This window comes from Rhea americana, unplaced genomic scaffold (assembly GCF_003343005.1).
Source record: "Rhea americana isolate MKP2758 unplaced genomic scaffold, rheAme1 scaffold_42, whole genome shotgun sequence".
NCBI lineage: Eukaryota > Metazoa > Chordata > Aves > Rheiformes > Rheidae > Rhea > Rhea americana.
This window is the reverse complement of record NW_028186557.1, coordinates 5,444,982-5,459,025: the sequence shown is the minus strand read 5'-3', so window position 1 is coordinate 5,459,025 and position 14,044 is coordinate 5,444,982. Positions and strand designations below refer to the sequence as shown.

At 42.4% G+C, this 14,044-nt stretch overlaps 1 long non-coding RNA gene across 1 annotated transcript in view; it reads right to left on the bottom strand.

Moving 5' to 3' along the window:
* The window catches only part of LOC146590202 (uncharacterized), a 38,939-nt gene extending 27,713 nt beyond the window's left edge, over positions 1 to 11,226 (bottom strand). The window contains exons 1-3 of the long non-coding RNA XR_014897066.1: positions 11,103 to 11,226; positions 3,639 to 3,783; positions 1,655 to 1,743 (exon numbers count right to left, since the gene is read on the bottom strand). This is a non-coding gene — a long non-coding RNA (uncharacterized LOC146590202). The remainder of the gene's footprint in view (positions 1 to 1,654; positions 1,744 to 3,638; positions 3,784 to 11,102) is intronic.
* Between the last annotated feature and the right edge of the window lie 2,818 nt (positions 11,227 to 14,044).

Here is a 14,044-nt window from a genome sequence, read left to right as displayed (position 1 = left end):
AGGTACAGTCCACACATAAGCTTTTGAACTACATTCTGGAATGACCCAGTGAAATTCTCTGCCTCATGTTTTGCTGATGAGATGAGAGAGGCACAACCACTCCCTGAGACCTTAAAGACTATTAACTGATGGGGAAGAGAATCCAGACTGTGCTGGTTTTGTGCTTGTGAAGACCAATTCATGAGCTTTGAGTGTTAGGCTCTGACAGTGTTGATACATTGCGTTTGATTTGTTTAAAATTAGTATTTTGTTTACAGCACCTGTTTACAGAAGGCCTGGGACGTTGCTCACATGTAGGAGATAGATTCTCAGTTGTCAGCCAACATAGCCTGGTTGATTTGAGTAAACTGCATCAGTTTTCCACTAAATGAAGATCTAGCCTTTTCTCCTCTGCTTCAGGAGTAATCCCAGAAATGGTTACTAGATCCAAGCATGTTTGCTAGAAAGCCTCATCCCTCAGGAATCCCAGCTTTTTTGTAGGTGCCAGAACAGCTCCCCAGAGACTTGACAGGAGTTTCCTCTTATCCCACAAAGGAGACTGCAGAAGTGACATTATCTTGTCCCACATACACTCCACATAAGTGGAATAGGGATGGGAAGAGAATGAGGGGAACTTGCCCTGTGCCCTTTTCCCCCACTTTCCCCACCAAGACATTCCCTGTTACTTCGCTAAGCCTCTCAGGACACAGGCTGAAGAGAGGAGAATGACTGCAACAAGTAATAAAAACAAAAGTAGGACACTAAATAGGACATTGCTGTAGAACATTGGGAAGAGAGAAAAAGAATGGGCTTATACATATGACAGTCCTATAAAAGAAAAAGAATTTTTAAATTAGTATTAAAGAGGGCTAACTGTTACAGCATGAGAAAATCAGTTTAATCAACTATTGTGCAGCTGTAGTTAATTTTGTACAGCTTTTACTGACCTCCCAGCTATCGTGTAATGCTCCATATAATCACTGTGGGTGACACTGCACTTTTATCAAGGGTGCTGTTAATGATGCTATTACTTGGACAAATCTTCCATCAACCTCAGTAAGACATTTCCTTAAGTAGGACCTGAGGTCAGATAACACCTGACAAATATACATGGAAGGAGAATGAAACTACTTCCTGGCTGCATGGAAAAGAAACACATGGTATATGGGGATACATAAACACACACACCCATCTTTCCACCCAGGCAACATCAGTGTGATTAGCTCCAAGTCTCTTGGCAAAAAACCTTTAAAGATCCTACAGTGAGAGATGTCTCCCTGGGAAAGTCATATACTAGCCATAAATTGCTTAGACTCCTAGTCCTTATCTGCAGAACCTGAACTATTTTCTACGTATTAGGTTTGAAAATATGCTACCAAAGTGCATTTGGTGATTCACTTCAACATATATCCAAATCCCAGCTGAGGGATCATAAGGTTGATTACTTCAGGTGGTCATTTGAGCATCTAACAGATAAGTAACCGCCTGGTCAAATAAGCAATTGGCAGCCAGATTAGATAATTAGTTATCTATTAGCTCAGCTGCTGATGTTCATCAGACAACCAAAAGACTAGCAACAAGCTAATTGGTAAATTGTCCTTAAACACTTAAAAGCTTGTTGAAGCACTGGTAGTCAAACAACCTCAACAAGTTGTCCCTTAAATCCTAAACTCACCTGATTTCTTTTCACAATGCTTTTAAATTTCCTGAAGTCCATGTGAAGTGTGTATTAAATCATTTCCCTTTATATCCTCAGAGAGACATCTCCAGAATGAGCAGGAATGAAAAAAAAAAAGGATAAAAGTCATATTTAGTGTGACTCACTGCAGTGATTATTTTCACTTGTAAAACCTATTTGGCCAGACAGTTCACCCCCTTAGATACAATCCTCAGAAAACTCATGTGCCCAGATCACCTCTTACAGGCTCATCAGCACAGAGGGTTATCCAGGAGCAGAAAGAATATGCAGAACCTCTGGCAGAACAAATATACGTACATCTTGGGTAACGTGGATCTGTGCTATCTCCTGCCTAAAGGGAGAGGAGGGAGAGGATGAGAGTTTCCCATGAGACTGCAGAGACTGGGAGAGGAGTAGCCAAATGCTCTGGCTCAGGCAGCCCTAGCTTGCGCCCACACCCTGAAGAGAAAGAGGGAGCTGCAGCGAATGAGGACATGGGCTAAGCTGTACCCTCCCCAGTGATCCACACCTATCTGTCCTTTCCATTACCCACATTGGGATATAACCCACATAAATAAATTGCAGGTTACGTGCTTAAAAATACAATCATTCCTGCTTAATTTGGAACCAACCATCAACAGTTCTTGTGTAACAAATATTACTGCAATACACCCTTTGCTTTCTGTTGAAATAAACACTGTGAAACAAAAGACAATCAGACTCTGGTATAGGCTAAGCATTCTGGTAGCTCCTGCAACTTTCTGTGGCTTTAATGTTTAGTAACAGTACTAGCGCTGCAGTGTCTTGGAGCCCTTGCTGTCCCAGGACCTCAGCACGTGCTATCAAAGGAAGGCCAGCCCTGTCCCTGGGGCACTGGTGGGAAACTGTAAGAGGAATCACTGATGTCACCGCTGCTGATGTGGGAGCCTACCATAAACAYGCTCCCTTGCAAACGCAACGTTCTCCAGAAGAAGAAAGGAAATTCTGCTGTTCAGAAAAAAAATGTTGGATGACTTAAGATACAATACTTAATTTTCCTCATGGCTATAGGAAAAACAGTTCCTAATTCGAGCTGGCTTGACTGGAATTGTCCATGTGAGTTCACGCCTGTGATTTAATCCTAAATCACTGATCGCTTTAGCCTCCCATGATAACCTGGAGTAACAGTGGAAGCTATTTTGACTCTTTCTTTGATTTCATTGACGTTCTTGTATGACTTGCTCTAAATGTTTCACACATAGAGCCAGGCCTTTACTACGCTGCAGATACATCACAGTAACTACTACTTTTCACCAATTTCTTAAGACTTAGGAAGAAAATACCTAAGATTTAGAAGCAATGGTAGTTGCAATATCTCTGTATACTTTCTCCTGGGCTCCTGGTTACCCGTGCCTTTTGTTTATGTGACCTTTGATCTGCTGAGTAAATATTTGTCAAATGAATGGTATTTCAGTCCCTGTGTGGTTGAAGTGCCCCAGTCCTGACAGTTGTGCAGCCAATGGGTTAAGCAACACAACAATGTGCTGCAACCTCTAAAGAAATGAAAATACCAATTTTATTTTACATCAAAATGAGAAAAAAATCACCTTAAAATAATTAAACACAAGCTCTTGCAGCTATTCTGCAAGAGACAAACTTTTCAGGACTCAAGACCTTGTCTATGTTCCTGGGTAAAAGCTCCCCCTAGCAAACGACAAGCACTCTCGATGTCAGGTTTTATGTTCTTTTTCCATCGTTCCAKGATAGTCCCCCTCACCCTTGTGATGAGATTCCCAAACATATATAACTGATTAAGGATCACATGTTTGTTTATGCAACACATACTTCTAATCTGATAGGTACTTCTAAAATGCTAGTTTGCGTAGTTAATTTTCACTCATTCTTCCAGTCACTATTTCCTCTCCTTTTCTCTTCCTTGACTATATGTGGCATTCTGTATTTAAGAACTGCAGTGATCACAGCCTCTTGGGCTGATACTTACAGACTCCATTTCTGTCCTTCAGCAAGTTTTTTCAGCCTGTTCAACGGTGGAGTGGAAAAGTAGCAAGATATGGTTTGCTTGGCTTTAGCAATCTTCTAGCCTTTGGGATTTATTTAAGTGGCGACAGTACAGCTGTATCACAGAGCTGCAAACATGGACAGGAAGCAGTTAGACAATTTTGTAAGTAAGATTTGGACAATGAACCAAAAATATCTGGTGAGCAGTTAAAACAAGACCCAGGAGATCAGCTGATTCCATTGTGTCTTTGGAAAGCCTCCTAAACAGAGGGATTAGCCTCCTAAATTTTATCATTACCATTACACTGAGATAAATACAAATTAATAAATTAAAGTCAATCTTAGAAATCATGGGATTTCTCCTCAGTAATTAGAGAAACAAGAGAGACTCCTTAAAAAGGACTTTTTTTTATTATGTTAACAATGAAAGAGTAAGAAAAATGTACAAAAAGTTAACTTCCATATATCCAATAAGCATGCTAGAAAAAAAACCTCACAGATCTTTTCTGTCCACTGAAAAAAAGACCTAGATGAAATTTGTTCACACTCCAGAAGTATGAAAACACCAAGATCATCGTAACTGAACCTTCTTGCTCCCAGACTCAGTGTCTTGAAATTCCCATCTACCTACTTGTGTTATTAATAACTGTTACTTACTAAAGCTGCATGTAGAATTTCCCATGAAACTTTAGAGTTGTTCTAATCACGATACAAACATGGAACAACCCCAAAAATATCTAGCACAATGACCTACAGATCCACAGCAAGTGCTCTCAAGCGCCAAGGTAACATACATAGAGAAGATGATAGCTTCTATGCCCCACCTTTCCTCTGAGACCTCATGATCATGTAGGTGTAGGTGAGCAGCGCAGATGCCATATAGTTTGATTTGTTCAATATTACACATGTAAAATCAGGAGGAGCTCTGTTTGTCCCTTCCTCTTTCCTTCTCACTCCTCCATTAAAGATTGACTTCAGTTTCCAGGCTGAATGGTCACAGGACAATGTTGTGCTGAATCGAAATGAGCAGAACCAACAGAGCAGCTCTGACATCTCTATAACAATCCAACACTGGAAGAGAAAAGAGACCTTAAACTTTGACTGATACTAAAGGTTGTCATTTCATCTTTCCAAATGAGAATCCAATGAGAAAAAAAGGAAGAGAGAAGGAAAACATTGATATACCTGGACTAGGCTCTCTGCAAACACATGGCCAGAGAAAACTATCCAGAGACAGATGAGATGTGACTTGATTTACCTGGGGACAAGGCCACTTCACTCAGTAGTAAACATTTGCTGATGCCTAAAGTACAGGCCCTCTCTATCCCTGTCCCCTGCTACTACCATCCTATACAGAGTCAACCTGAGCTAGTAAAGTTCTCCAGGCAATGAAGACCCAGCCAACCTCTATCACTCACCAGGATCAGGCTGTAGCTAGCTGGGAAGCCCATTATGTGTGTGGTCAGGCCTGCAAGTATAGTATTGCAGTAAGACTATAAAAGACATATTGAACTAAATTTTTCCAAGGATGATGTAACTGGGTGGGGGCACTACCAGGCTCACGATAAGCTAAGTATAATGATAGCTGAAATAAAACATTTGCATATAAATTTTAGCTCCTAGAATTTACTAGCAGCAAAGAGATAATGGTGCAACAAGTTGATGAAGAGTTGCTATGAGATCATATTTAAATCAACCTGAAGCATTCAGAGTTCGTTTCTTGGAGGAAGTACTCATTGTGTGTAGTACAGTAAAAGCTGTATTTTAAAACAAAGAGATAAAATAGTTGCCTCAACACAGCAGCAGCATTGTTGTTGTAAATCTGCCGTGCCACATATTTTATTACATTTTCATAGCAGAAGAGGGGAATTTACGATGTAATACTACAAGCTCAGCCAGCCTTCTTCTGTCAGTGGGGTACCTCTCTTAACTCATATCTAAAATATTTGCTGATACTGAATCGTGACTGTGAGATACAAAAACAGTCTTTTACAACTGAAGAGAACATTATATTCATCTAGCTCAGAGCAAGAAAAAGAAGAAAAAACAAATAGCCTGAGCATGTGTTTCTGCAAAAAGTGGACGCTATTCTGCAAACACTTCTGTAATATGGAAAAACAGAGAGAGAGACGACCACTGCTGAGCCTAGGCTGCTTTTGTGGATGGAGTAGTAACACAAAGATGTTACTACTGTTATTACCACATATGAAATTGAGGTGAAGGTATATGTCACATCCTTACCTTCAATCCTTACCTTTTGAGACAGGATTCAACCAAAGTAATATTACACAGTCTTTGGGCTGGAGCTCCTGTAGTCAAGTATTAACAACGATGGAGACAGGGCATGACATTCATTTTTTCTTTGGCTTATACTAAGCAGCAACTTTCTCCACACAATCAAGGATTGATCAAATATTTTACTTTCTTTTCAAGGACCAATTACAATATATTTAGAATACGCTTGCCTAGATACTGCTGTTACTAAAGTAGGACAGAATCAAAACCATTCTAAACTCAAGCATAAGTGTTTATATGATAAAGAATTCAGGATGAAGAACTGCTATTGACATATTAGAAGACGGTAAAGGTCACAATGTAAATTTAATTTGATTGAAGTATTTGGCAGATTTCTATTCACTTCAGTTGATACAGAACTTGGTGTCACAAAAATTCTCTGTGGGCAAAATGGGCAAAAGAACTAAGAAAAAGAGCAGCTTGGTGCATAGCTTARGAATAAGACAACAGCAACAAAAACCTAGTAGATTGGTTTAAATCAAGAGGGAAATAATAGGAAAAAGAACTTCAAAAGCATTCACAGGGAGGAACATTCCACCAAGACAAAGTCATCTGTCCTTACTTTCCCAAAAGCAGCATGATCAAAGCTGATACAGGATTTGAAGCCTGACTGTTTCTTTGTATTGCCCAAGCAGAGAGTGAAAATGCTTTATGATACCAAAAGGAAGATACTCAGATATTACAAAGCAGGGAGCAGGATTTAATGTCTTTACAAACACCAGTGTCTCCATCTCATCCATATGATGACGTGAGACACTCTCCATCAGAGTTTTGATTGGCTGTGCAGTTTTAGGTAATACACTGATATAATACTAAACAACAACATATGCATTGCGTTTGTAATGAGGTTGGACTTTTAACCCCCTGAAGCAGCGGGAATCAATGGGGCTTTTAAAAATACCAGCTCAGAGGTAAGGAGAGGGTCAGCCCAATACAATTTATAAATATAAAACCAGTTGCATAGTTGAGTTGCACTTTAAAAAATTATTTGAAAGAGTAAGAGGAAGTTAGAGGAGGAGGGAGAAAAAGAAAGCTGGTGCAGGGGAAAGAAGTAGGAGACAAGGCAAAAGATGGGAGAGGAGAAATATAAAGCCTCACCTCAAACTATCCCAACTCCCTAGGGAACTATATTCCTCTGGGGCTCAGACTCACACCACCGACATCAGTGACTGCTTGTCCGTTTGTCTGAGTAGCAACCTCTGAACACCCAAATTTGAAGGCCAATTTGTTCTCCACACACACACGGAAAAGCAAGCAAATATYTATTCCTTCTAAAGGCTTCAGCTCAAGGTACCAGGCAATAACAGCTCTGTCTGGATTAATGAACCGAAAGATAGAGACTGAAGCAAAACCCTCAACTGCTATAAACGTGGCTAGAGTGGATCCAAGTGATTTACACTAATTTAATGCACTTGGTGAACTTGATGAYGGATAATGAACTTAAAGCTCTGAATGCACACAGTACCACTGGGGAAAAAAACAAAACAAAACAAATCACGATCTTTTGCCAAGGCAGGCCATATTATGGGCACACCTAAGGGCTGCACAGCCCTGTCAGTGGTCATGGCCAACATCACATGCTCCTGCCATGTCACCAGCACAAAGACATTTTCCATCAGGCGGTGGGTAAATCACAGGATAGGATGAGTAAACAGCTTCCATCCTGCGACTCAGAGCACGCACACTCCTCTCAGGGGACTGATCATTCTCTCTTTAAATGACCTGCATTTTGGTTACATGATGGGCCATATTTTGAACCTTATACATACCATCGGCCTTTGGAGACCATGCAGAAAATGTCAGTAGGTAGTGAACCATTATGACAGCTGATACAGTCTTATACTCACTTTCCTGCCCCAAAGAACCCTAGGGAAAAAGGAGGGCAGGGAGCAAGACTCGTAGTAGAAGTTCAGTAGTTTGGGCCTGAGAGGTGGGCCATGCTTCAGCACTAGTGCAGGCAAAACAAGAGCTCCCTTTGGGGCAAAGAGACAGCAGTCAACTCTTCCCTTCTAACCCTTCCCTTCCCCTTGTGCTCTTACTCAGTCCGCCTGCCCTGAGTCCCTCTCTCCTATTCAGGCCAGTATAATCCTGAGATTAGTTGGTTTAAGTGAAAGCCATTGCCTTTGATAGTGTTTTCACTCATTAGCCTAGGGAGGTTTTTGCCATGTTTCTCTCACACCAGATCAGACCAGGTTCAAGTAGTGGCCAAACTGAGGATGGCTAAAGAAAAGGACTACTTTTGGACATGAGGGCACAAGATTGCCATATTCTGGCACCATTTTTGGTAGAAACACGGGGCTAGACAGGACCACATTGAGCACAGATCRCCATAATCTCAGCCAACCACAGAGCACTATTTCAGGAGGACACACAAAACATCTTCTCCACACATTATCATACATTACAGGCCACTCAACATCACTACTCAGTACCCTACTAAACCTATTTCAGTCCTTTAGGAAAAAAACTATAGTTACAACTCTGATCTGCTGCAGGAAGAGTAGAGATCAGCAATGCCTCAGGGTACCGCAGTCATGGGAATCTGCTACATCAAGGAACCCAGGAAACAAACAACCTCTCATTCCACAGGGGACAGCAAAAAGAAACCAAGTCTCCTGTCCAGGAAAGGGAAGGGGGCCTAGGGAAGGCCAGCTTCTCCAGTCCCCATACAAGAACTCCTGTGTATTCTCAGTAGTACGATATGTAAGGCCCTGCTGTTCTCCTACAATGCCACATTGCTTAATCAATTACAGACAAATCTAGTACCTTTGCTACAAGGATATTAGACAGTGGGGGAAAGGATAGTTGGTTTGTAGTAGCAACCAGGTTTCCTAGCTGTCAGCTTTGCCACATCAAAGATATTTCCATCTTGRAGCTGTCTCAGAAGTTGGTGGTTTTACTCAGGAGAGCTCCAGTTCTCCAAGACTTACCCATTCATTTCAGGAGACACGTTCAGAAGTGTCTTTTCTTCCACTAGGCCTGATTCAGCACTTTGCTCAGATGCTCCACTACCCTTTCTTAGGCCTGATTTTAAAGGCCCTTTCCTTCATCCACGTCACCTGCCATGGACCTTTGGCAGGCAATGTGCCTCTAGCTCTCCACCAAGAAATTATCCATGTCACTGCTAGGGAACTCAGCAGACGGCACTCAGAGATGGCTCACAAGGCCATGTGGCACTGGGAGTAGCAAGGCACCTCATCCATCAGAATGACTCAAGGAGAATTTGGCAGGAGAAGAGCTGTAAAATGCCACCAGAATCAAATGCAGCTCCACAAAAAGTTCCTTTTCACTTCCAAGCTACACACAGGCTTGAATGACTTACCAAGAGCCTTCTACAAGGCAACATAAGAAAGAAGCCTGTCACCCAGTGACGTTTTTGAACAATACTTCACATCCTCTTTTACTGTCTTCTTTTTAAGCCAATTCCAAGCTCCATTCCCTTTGCTCCCAACTCAGATCAGACTAATAAGAACATCACCTCAGGGAAAAGACTTGTACACAGACAGACTTCCTCTTCAGAGGATCAAACAGACCAGACTGTTCCTTTTCAAGTTTTATTAATCCTGGTTCATAATTTCCACCACATCATTAGTCATTTCCTATTATTGAATAGCTGGTAGCAGCATCATCACACAGTAAACAGCAAGATAACCATGCCACCTGCAATTTCTTGGCTGATACCTACCCACAACCACATCTGGGTAAAAGACGAAGAGGTAAAATTAAAAGCCAAACCATGTAGACGTTTTTGATCTGTGGCTCATTTCTTTTATTCAGATCATCTGCTCAGCTGGCTACATAAGCTGCTGCAGACCTTGTTTAAAAACAACTCCAGAAGATTAGCACTAAAACTAGCAAAGTTTGGAAATGTGGTGATTTTTACTGGAATTCCCCTTCATGAGGAGGGTAGGGTCTTAGGGAGCTCGCTGGTTATCATGGTTTATTATTTGTTTGGTTTCTAAGCTTTTCTTAGTTTGTCAACATCCTTTAGGTAATTTTGCCACCAAAAACGGGCAGAGAATTCAAGCGCCTTGAAGCAATTTTCAGTTTTTCTTGGCCCACCTTATAAGGCTTATTTTTCTAATAATATCTTTTTCCTTCTACCATCTAGCTCAAGAGAGTAATTGGGAGAGAGTACACTGGTCTTTTCTGTTCTAGTGTAATATCTACATACCTGAATTTCTGGAGTGTCCTCTTGGACACTTCGTTCTTCCCACGCCAAAAGGGTTCCCACACACAGGGTCTGGGTAAGAGTTTCTATTTGGTTCACTTTGTTCTGTGGAGCAGGACACAGCCTCAAAAACCTGAGTCAGAAGTGTGTCAGCTGTGATGCCTGAGGGGGAGCTGTTAGAGGAACAGCAAGTGCTGTTCTCAACCTAAACTGCAATGCTTCCCCCTTTCCTTCTTTCCCATTATCTCAGCAAATTTTCCTGAGAAATTTCCTGAGGGTGCTCCCTCTGGCCTGGAGTTTCCACACGCGCTCTGCAGGAGCACCTCACGCAGGCTCCACGCCAACTTCRCAGAAGACAATGAATCTTTCCACCATCTCCAAAGAAAGGGCAGTGGATGGAGCCCACAGTTCCCAGGACTGGGAAAGGATTTCCTCCTTTTCACTTGCCTTCATGAATGCAGATTGGTAAACGGAGCGTAATCACTTGGGCCGGAGCGTGACTCTAGCAGGAAGGAATGGCTTTGGGTTTATGGCAGAGGAGGTTTCTGCCACAGACTTCCTGCATGACCTTAGGCAAGAAGTCACTTGCTATTAGACTTCCTAGTGCTTGTTTCAATCCATCCCCAAACACAAATATTGTTCATTAGAGGTCAGTTGAGTCCTAGGTAAAAAGAGGTAATTAAACGCCTAATGACTAATGTGTTTAACAGCCTTTCAGCGAGCACAGTGCTGTGCCTGCAGCAGGACTGCTTTTATCAGGGGTCTCTAAAAATGCGATCTGCAAACCCTGTGCAGGAGAGCGCTCAGGCCTGCAGACTACTTCCTCTGCAATCCCTGTGGCACTTCCAGGTGGAGCAGGATTATGCGACTTGGCTGCACAAGGCTGTAGTAACACTTGCTACAACAGACAACCTTCCCAAGTACCTTCTGCCACTCTCCTGGCAATTTTCAGGTCCCTGACTGTTGTTCGCTACCACTTACGTTTGTTGCTTCCATCTGCCACCAAAAGTTGCATGAGCTGGGGATGCCTGGCCACACTTGCCCCTAGTTTGTCCTCCTTCCTCAGGGCATCCAGGGCAGTTGCTTCTTTACTCAGATTTTGCAATGACTGAGTTTGCCTGCAAGATAAGAGAACTGGATTTCAGACTCCAAGAGGTCCCCACCAGGCATATGCTGCCRTATACTTTCATATGTTTTTGTATATATTCTATATATATACTTATCTCTTTAATTTTCCTATTCATAAATGTATATTTGAAATATACACACATATGAATGTATTTTATATAGTAGATGCATATAGGTGTATGTGTACCTATGCATGCGTATTTTTATACACACACACACACACACACACACATATATAAAACACACCTTTTTTATAAAGAAAAGAAGGTTAAAAGATAATTTCCCACAACCAGCTTTCAGCTCTTTTGTCTGTATGTATGCATAGTCTTTAATTACCAATTCTCTTTTCTCCTGTAACAGATAGAGCACAGGAATTGCTCAATGTCTTTGATATCCTCATCAATGAGCATGTGGTTCCTTACTTATTGCAAACCTCTCAAAAGCTCATTTTCTTTTTTTCTGACCCATCATCCTAATTCCAAATGTGTTTTTTGTGCCTCTGTATCTACCACGGCATAAGCAGATAGAATTATTCCCCTTTTGAAAAGAGAGAGGATGACATCACCACAAGTCAAAAATATTGCATATTCAAAGTATTTTGCATTTTACAGCATTGTTCATGTACACAGTTTGGAGCACTAAGTCTACCTGCAATTCAGATGAAGAGCAGATGAGTACCCAGAAACAGAAAGCCACAGCTCTAGGGCTTCCTGCCAAAAGATTGATAAAAGCATTTCACCTCTTACAAGACCACCGTGGCAGCATAAATGATGCATCTCACTGCCTAAACCCCAGGACTACCTTTTCCTTCTCACCCTGGCAAGTCTCACTCAAACTCCCTTGCCCACGCTCAACTTGGGCAGTGCATCCCCACCCCAGGTCACTCTTCCCCTCACCTCTCACAGGTCCCTCACAGCTAGGAAAGCAGGTTTGGGGTGAGCTGGCTATGGCTCAGATACACCCCATCAAACTTTAGGAACTTGACAGTAGCACCTTATTTAGGGGCCCCAAAGCTTCCTTTTAGTGAGTGGAGGTGTGGATGTTTAGTAAGCTGAATTGCCGTCTGGAGATGGTGCTAATCAGGGCACCTTAAATAAGTCAAAATGGGGCAAACCAGGCAACAAAACCAAGCAGGAGTCCCCTGACTTCACAGCAGTCACAACAGACTTTTCAGCATTATACAGGCAAGCTACTTCACTCCCTCCTCCCGTCCTAGTGAATGCTGCGCTGCACAGTAATACCCGCTTGCATTTCAGGAGTGCCGAGAAGCTCTAATTAGTGTTCAGGACGTATCTTGAGACCTCAGACTATAAAAGTGTAAATGACTTATCTTCTTAATAATAGTAATGAAAACCTGGAATCAGTAATAACCATAATTGCTACATGGGTATAATAAACTGCTTTTGCCTCCTCAAAATGAATTTGCATGAATCAGACCCTGCTGATCTTCATATTCTGTAGAGGTGACAGAGCCTTTACCTCAGGACCCGATAATCCTAGCAGCTGGCCAAAGGAGGAATTGTTTCCAATTATGTTTAAGGAACAGGAAACTGAGGCAGCAAGTAACTGATCAAAACTCACGCCAGGAGTCTGGGGAGGACTGGACACTGAGCCAGTTTTCCTGAGACCCAGATCACGGTTTGAACTACAAAACCCCCTTTTCTTTAATCCCCAAGGCAATCTCTGCCTTTGCCAGGATCCCAGGCACAAGGATGCTCAGCGACTCCTCCATGACGCTGAGCCTGCGCACAGCACCAGCATCGCAGGGTCTGACCCCTTCCTTGGACATTCAGCACTTTGCAGSATCAAGCCCTGACATCCCAGTTTTGGAAGCCCAATATTTCACATTCTCGCAGAGATACTAACAACAGCGTGTTTTAATTCAAGGGAAGGTCAAGCTGTAGCTCTGCACAAAAAAACAGGGGGAAGGGAAACGTTTACAAAGGAACGTCATTATTTGTCAGCGCATTGAAAAGTTGCCTGGCATAGCCCACCCTTGCAGACGGCGCTTCCTCCTCTAATAACTACCCTGACAACTGGAGCTGTCCTGACTTTTATCAGCAGGGCAGCCTTGCACTCTGCTCGGGCCCAAATGATCAAGTGGCCTTCACAGCTGCCACCGCTTCCTATTAAAAGACTACAAGAGGCCTGTGTGATTAGGGAAAGGATAAAAACAAGTACTTATCGTTTGGGAAGTAATGTCGCTGGTTATCTAAAGCAATGTAATTATATCATACGCTTTATCTGTGAGTGGCTTTTCCCTTCCAGGGGGTAGGAATAGAAAAACTTTTCACTTCATAATGAGTCCTGTAGAAATTCCATTTTGCCCTTGGCAAAAGGCCATTATCCAGCAGAAACGTGTAATCATCCTAAAAATGCATAATGGCATGGAAAACGGACAAGTAGTTTCTTGAAATATTGTTTGTAAAAGGCCTAATTTATAATGGGGATTGTTTGTGTTAGGGCCTTTTGGCATGTATGGTTAACAAGAACTTGCTGTTCTGCTGCCAGTGCGTTTAATCAAGAGGGCCTTGTGCAGGCCTCCGTCGATATGGCCCGGGAAACAACGGAGGCTTTTTCCCCGAAACTGCCCCATCGTGACAGAGAGAGCGCCCAGCTATTTAATCTGTCATTGTCCTTCCTGATCAACATTGCCGCCGTCGGTGCACCACGTCCAAACATACGCACTAAATCAGATTCACTGCGCTGCCGGGGMTGTCTGAAAAAATATTAGCAATGATCTGCCAGCACCGTTATTTGAGGACGCTCACCTAACCCCAGCCTCTGTGTCACAG